General features: G+C 45.0%; 1 long non-coding RNA gene across 1 annotated transcript in view; it reads left to right on the plus strand.

Moving 5' to 3' along the window:
* The window catches only part of LOC110307248, a 41,472-nt gene extending 34,678 nt beyond the window's left edge, over window positions 1-6,794 (plus strand). Inside the window, exon 2 of the long non-coding RNA XR_003838426.1 lies at window positions 5,565-6,794. This is a non-coding gene — a long non-coding RNA (uncharacterized LOC110307248). The remainder of the gene's footprint in view (window positions 1-5,564) is intronic.
* Window positions 6,795-7,310: the final 516 nt, after the last annotated feature.

Consider the following 7,310-nt stretch of genomic DNA (forward strand, 5'->3'; position numbering starts at 1 on the left):
CTTTATATGTCCCAATATAGGGGAATGCCAGGGCCAAAAGAATGGGAATGGGTGGGTAGGGAAGTGGGGGGCGCTATGGGGGACTTTTGGGATAACATTGGAAATGTACTTGAGGAAAATATGTAATAAAAATATTAAAAATTAAAAAAAAAAGAAACTTATTTTCTTCACCTTTGCTCTTTCCATTTAAAGATTTCTCAGAAGAAACTGGACCCGAAAATTCTGAGTTTTTGGCAGGATTCTTAGAGTGCCTTCCTGACCCACACCCCCATTTTGTGGGCCTTGGGTATGGGATGCCTGCTGAGGTCTGTATAACCCTGGAGTAGTTAATAGGAAGGGGGTGGGGGAGGCAGAGAAGTAAAGCGAGGCCAGACTGGTAGAGGTTCTGCCAGTGTGAGAGAACTGGAAAGAGCTTGGAGAACAGGCTGAAGAAAGAGAAAGGGGGGAGGGGCGTGCAGGTAGGGGGTTGCAGTAGCTTTTAGCAGGCTGCATGGTCCTGGCGGTAGAGGTACAGCAGACTCTGTGGTGGCTGTGCAACAAGCTCCCACAGCTTGTCAGGACGCTCTGCTTTGGCTTTTTAACATTGGGTAAGGGGCACATGAGATAGCTAGTGAGTGCCCCTCTAAATTTTTTTTTTTTTGGCACGATAACATCCCCCTGCCCCCACCCCCACCCTCCATTCAGTTGAGCTAGCCTTCCATGGTGGCTGACCCTTCTGGAAGCATGGCTAAGACTGGAAGTGGTAGGTGTTCAGAGCAAAAGCCTTCATTCTTAGCTCCCACCTAGATGGCCACTGCGTTCTTGAATCCCATCCTAGCTCTCATATGGCCCAAGCCATACTCCAACAGTAGGAGACTCAAAGCCTCTTCCTGCACTGGCTCTTGAGTCTGGGAGGTAGATTCTCTTAGCAGCCACTCAACACAGGCAGCAGGTGTATAGGGGTCGATGCTGGATTTGTGCCCGCCCACCGCTCTCCACAAAAGCTTCAGGAAGATGGCACCCCATCTGCAGCAGAGCAGGTCAGACGGGGCCTGCTGAGGCTCCTGTCACTGCTGTTATGAATACTGGTGATTGCCATGGTTACCTGGAGGCTGGGAGCTCTGACAGTTGGAGAACTAGCAGGAGAAGATGGCCTGAAAACCTCCCTGGGCCAGGAGATCCTGGACTAGAGAAGATGTTTTGCAAGGGTTTGGATGATCCACAAGTCAGGGGTCCCTTTCTCGTTCTGCTAGGTCCTAGGAGAACTGAGAAGAGGGAAGGACTGAGGCTGGGACTGGTCCTCAGGGAGTTGGTAGTGAGATAAGGTAGTTGGTCACAGAGCTCCCTAGAGATTCAGTACAGATCCCTGGGGACCCAGAGGAGCTCCAGCTCCTCTTTTAGCATGCTAGCAAGGGTGCTGTGACTGCCCTCTCCCTAAGTAGGATGCTGTCCAGGTATGCAAAACACCCGCACTGCCAGTGCTTACACACTCCACTTCCCTTCTAGGTCTCAGGTTTTCCAGTCTGCAAAATGGGGTCAGTGATTAGTAAGTCCCTACCTACTTCATGTCAATGAGGATTTCTTAAATGAATAATTTTGTGTGTTGGAATGAGCAGACAGATTTCAGGTCTTTAGAGAAAAAGCCTTATTTATTAACAGCATCAACACATGGAGCAGAAATTCCATCCATCCCTTTTGCTGTCTTTCCACTGCTGGCTGAACCTGGAGCCATTGCCTCTTTGAGAACATGAGGCTCTGCACAGCTGTCCAACCCCAGCTCTGGGAGTTCTTAGAGGCTAAGAGAGGAGGGGCATCGTGTGAGCAATGAACGGGCATTTTGAGATCAGTGGAGAATGATGGAGCCGGAAGCCAAGGCTCTGGTACAACAGCAAAAGGCTTGAGGTTGGTTCTCACAAAAGAGCCTCGTTCAGTGGCAGAAGCTCAGGGTGCTGGGTGCAGAGTTCACTCTAGGCCAAGAAGGTCGGCTTCCCTGCTGTCCCTTCTTTCTCTTTTTGAAACATTGTCACTATATGATCACTCAAAGAATGAGAAAACAGATATACAGAAAAACATAGAATAAAACCCATCAAGTCAGTTATCTGAGCCACACAATCCTTGGTATATAGACTCTATGCTGTGCCCAGTACAGAAGGTGCCCACGATTGTGCAAGTGGGGAGATGCACTCAAAATGGAAGGTTAGAAAAAAAATACCTGTCACTCACTGTGTGTAACATACACATGTGACATATATTTGCATATATGCAAATAAATATATATTTATATATTTGGTTATAATTGCCATATAAAATATTTTTACTATATTATATATCTATTATACACCACAGAGAGAGAGAGAGAGAGAGAGAGAGAGAGAGAGAACTTGTTTCTCTCCTTTGAAGAATGTAATATGGGAGAGCTGATCAATGGAAGGACTACCTCAGTAGTTTGGGTTTGATTGTCAGAAGTCGGTGCATCTTTGAACTAAGGTCAGGAAGGGAGTGATAGGCTGGAGTGATGGCTCGTAATCAAAATGACAGGAAGAGAATGATGTGACATGGGGCTATGACAGAGCCACTCTGGGCTGGGCAGGAGAGGAGCCAAAGAAAGGAACAGAGTGACAGTACTGTCCCACTATACAGGGCAATCCCCCACCTCTGCAAAAGCTGTGATTGTCCCTCGGTGTGGCTCCTGAATATGATAGCCACTTCCCGAAGTTCCTTGATTCTTGAGGCAGGCTATAGTCCAACAACAACAACAACAACAACAACAACAACAAAAGAGAATTATTAGGGAAGATATCTATTTATCATCCATCTATCTGTCTATCACCTAGTGTCTATCTATCTATCTATCTATCTACCTATCATCTCTGTATCTACATCTATCTAATCCATATCTTTATCATCTGTATTTATATGTCTATATCTATCTTCATATGTCTATCTATTCTCTATCTATATCTAGGTCTATACCTATTAACTTGGCTTGTGAAGGCTTCCTGGTATCCCCTTGTCTATACAGAGTTCCTTCTTATGTGATAACATTAAGCTTGTAATTATGCTCAGTGCTTCCTTGGCCTATCTTACTTGTGCTAATAATTTTTCTATTGTCTGAATTCAAGTTTCTTTGGCTTATGGTCTAAACTTTAAGGACCAATGATGTCACATATCCTTTCCATATCATCAAAGCCCACAAAGTGGCCAGTAATGAGAGTGGCAGTGACAGTCCCAGGGGGGAGAAGTTAGAAGCATCATTGTATAGCCCTGGGCAGGCTGTCTTGACCAACATGCTGGTGAGGCCTAGTTGGGAAGCACATCACAAAGCTGGACCTTCTGGCCTGGGCAAGACTATAACCCGAGGAGCTTGATGGGAGGAAGCAGCATCAGCTGTGTGTGGCCCACCAGGATAGATGCTCTCATTATTGGGTTCCTGAGTGTGCACCTTTGCACACCCGGTTCTCATCTCCTATGATTGATCCCCAGCCTTTGGGTGTGCTGGCCATTTGAGAAGATGAACTGCATAGTCCTGAAAACCATAGCCCTGAAGGCTCTGCCTTTTAGTTCTCTATTATATGCCCCCTCCTCTCCTGAGAGCATTGTTGCTCACCTCTTTATGGTCATGCCTTTTCTTTGTGTAAAGTCATGGAACAAATGTGGCTGCCTTGCATGTCTTCGGGGAGAAGGTAGGGCTTGCTGGCTAACAGGCTGAATTAATAGAGCCTAATTTATCAGGTTCTTCAAGTAGGCATTCTCTCCAGCATGGGTACATGTACAGAACGTGTGGATCTGGGTAATGTCATACACTTACTTATTTCAGTGGACACCAATGGTTTCCTATCGTGTATACATTCTGGGCTTCTTCCGCAGCTGGCCATATGTATGAATTTCCATCTTGTCATCATGGGGCTTTGTCTCTGCTCACCCTGCTTCCGTGTCTGAATATCCCAGGCTCTTCCCATACTAAAGACCCAGTGCTGTTCAGCCTAAAGTCCCCGTGTGTCCTACGTTCCATTATCCCTTTGGCCAGCTTCCTCTCTGTGCTTCAGGTCTCAGCTAAGATGTTGCCTCTTTAGAGAAGTCTTTCCTGGCTATGGTATGCACCTTTCCATGTTACTGAGAAAAACAAAAATCAAACCAACCTATTATCTATGTCTCCAAGTAGCCTTCATGTGAATTGAGCCATATCAGATATATTTACTATTGTATTCCCCTAACTATTGCAAAGTATGCAATAGTTTAGTCAGCAGACAAATAGTTGAGCAACATATATAAGAATGTTCTGTACTCCAAGTGACTTAACCTCAACTCAAGAAAACCATAACCTGTTACTTTCTGAATGCTGTTTTGGAGCACTGGGCCCAGATATAGGCTCTTAATAGCATAATAGCATAATAGCAACATTGTACATGTGTAGGAAACATGGTGACTGGAAACCAGAGCTTTAAGGAAACATCTTGGCATTATATGTCTTACTTTGAGAGGGGAAGGTGTTCGAGTCCTTTTGTTGCTGTAATAAAATACTGACATTAGGGGAAGAAAGGATTTGTCTTACACTCTAGGTCATCGGAACAGGAACTTGGAGCTGAAGCCATAGAGGGGCTCAGCTTGCTGGCTCGCTCACATGCTCATGATTAGCTAGCTTTGTTGTATAGCTCAGGACTACCTGTCCAGGGATGATATCAGCCACTGTGGGTTGGCCCTCCTACATCAATTAACAATCAAGACAACTCCCCAAAGATATGCTCACAAGCCAATCTGATTTATGCTTTCCTCTTAGATGAGTCTAGGCTGTGTCCAGTTGGCAAGGGTAACTAGACAGAAGGCTTGGGATCCCTAACAGCTGCCCATGGATGCTGGAGCATTGCCCTATTGTAGAAAGAGATGTGTGTGTGTGTGTGTGTGTGTGTGTGTGTGTGTGTGTATAGCAGGCATTAAAGGAAGTGATCTCATTAGTGGAGATGATACTAGAAATTTCCTTTGGGGAGACAATGGGCTAGATGACCTTTGAAGCTACTATCAGATTGAAATGTCTGCACATCCAAAAATGATTCTAAAATGTCTTTGGAGGGTAGTTTCAATCAGCAGGGGAAAGTAGGAAGATCAGAGAGTCCCACTTCATAGATTTATTATTTCATGTCTTTTAGACCCTCCTCTGCCACATACCTCTGGCAACTTTAGCAGACAGGGTCATTAAGTATTTTGTATATATGTGTGTGTGTGTGTGTGTGTGTGTGTGTATGTGTGTGTACACACATGGATGCATGTATATATGGGGTCCAGAGGTCAACCTCAGATGCTGTTTCTTAGGAATTCTCTACATTGTGTTTTGAGGTGGGTCTAGCACTGGGAGCTGGAGATCACTGTGTTAAACTACACTTGGCAGCTAGTGAACTCTGGGACCTTCCTGTTTTTGCTTCCCCATAGCTGTCACTGCAGATGCGTGCCATCATGCCTGGCCTCTTGCATGGGTGCTAGGATCCAAACTCAGATCCTTTTGTATACACAGCTGGTCAATTGCCCTAGCTACGGACTGGATTATTATTGAGTAAAAGACCACTTAGAGTTTCCCGTTTCTTCCTTCCCAGGATGAAGCATCCCTGTCAAGATGAGAGCAGTGTATGGAGGAGTATGCCTAGGCTTGGACTGCTGGGGTCTGCATTCTTGTGCTTCTCCAGTCAGCAGGAGATAATCTGGATAAGCCAGAGTTGCAGAAGGAAGAGACTCAAGCAATGGACCCAACTCAAGCTCAACCTGGTGGGGCCAACCCCAGAAACCGTGCAAACTCATAAATGAAAAGAAAGTTTTCTGCTGTAAGGCTCCAAGACTTGGGGATTATCTGATAGACAAGATTATCATAGAAAAGCTAACAGATGGGTATGCTATAATATCTTTTGCATGGACTGCATTGCCTAGACCTCTGTGCTGAGGGTGTCAGGCAGGGATAATTGCTTTGTTTCATGCCATCAAGATTTAGGAAATGATTTCCATTTTTGTCCATGTAGAACTCCTTCCATGACCTTTTCCTGAAGTATGCATTGTTCACCACATTTACAAGATTCCACCTCCTCCCACTGAGCCACTTCTAGTCTCTCAGTCCTGTCTGCTGCTGACAATGGCTTTGCCTATGCTGGGAAGACATCAGGTTTAGAGAAAGACTGAATGAGTGGAATTCAGAGAGATGAGGGTTCCTTGAAGGTGCAACAAAGCACAGAGACACTTAGTTGGTTGAGCCTCCTGAGAGAGCAGAGAAGGGAAAGGCTTCATGCTCACCATGATGATAGGTGAGACCCGGCATGCCCAAACTAGGGCATTTGTGATGTGAGGTGGACACCATGTAAACATGCCTACCTTTGTCCCACCTATCACAGACAGGCGGGGTGTGTGGCCTTCCCAATGCCCTTGCCTCTAACTCTGAAATGAAATCTCCAATAGCTGAGTGGGGTGTGACGTGGAGAACAGTAAGCAAGAGATTCGGATTCAGGCAGAAACTGAACCAAAGGAGTCAAAGCCCCAGAGAAAAGGCTGAAGGGGCTTGGTGAGGACAAAATAAAACACCAGACACATTTATACAGGTCTCCCTACCTCTCTGAACAAAACAATTATGAGATAAGAGAGGCACAGATGGGAGGAAATTCTTTCATTTTTCACATTGCAAGCTAGAGAGCTCCAATAGGCTGTTTCTGAAGAACAATAAAGAAGGTAGCGCACTCAGTAAAGAGGTTGTTACAAATGTGTCGGGTGCTTTGAAAACGCAGGGTTTCTCCCCGCTTTTGGATAAAGCTGTCAGCTGAGTATTAAAGGATTTCTTTTTCTTTCTCTGTCTTTTTTTCCTTCCTCTTGTTTTTTTTTTTTCCTTCTTCTTCCCCCAAAGCAATAAACTACACCAGTGGTTTGTTACAATTGGCAGAAAGAGTTATCATTTTTTCTTTAGGATTTGGAAATGCAATCAAAGACGGGCAGATCGGAGCCCGAATTAAATGAAGCTTAAACAAACACAAAGAAAAATCTCGGCTGGTTTTTTTTAAACAAACAAACACTGGAGTTGCAGCCCTGCGTTGCTAATTTGAAGCTGTAAAGAATTTGACACTCGCACTTGACAAAATGGTGCCAAGCAGGGAGGTGGACACTTCTTGCACATTGAGGACTGAATGCTCTGATCATCTCAGGAAAGTAAAAACTCATTGCTTTAGGGAACTCTTTAGTGAAACCTGTCTCACAGTCTAATGGGAAATCACAGAGGACTTTCCTTCTGTTGACTTGAAAACAGGTTAATTCTTTCTGGGGTAAATTAAATAAATGAAAGCTCATGAGGGCGAGGGTGCCAGTTCTGT

This window comes from Mus caroli, chromosome 12 (assembly GCF_900094665.2).
Source record: "Mus caroli chromosome 12, CAROLI_EIJ_v1.1, whole genome shotgun sequence".
NCBI lineage: Eukaryota > Metazoa > Chordata > Mammalia > Rodentia > Muridae > Mus > Mus caroli.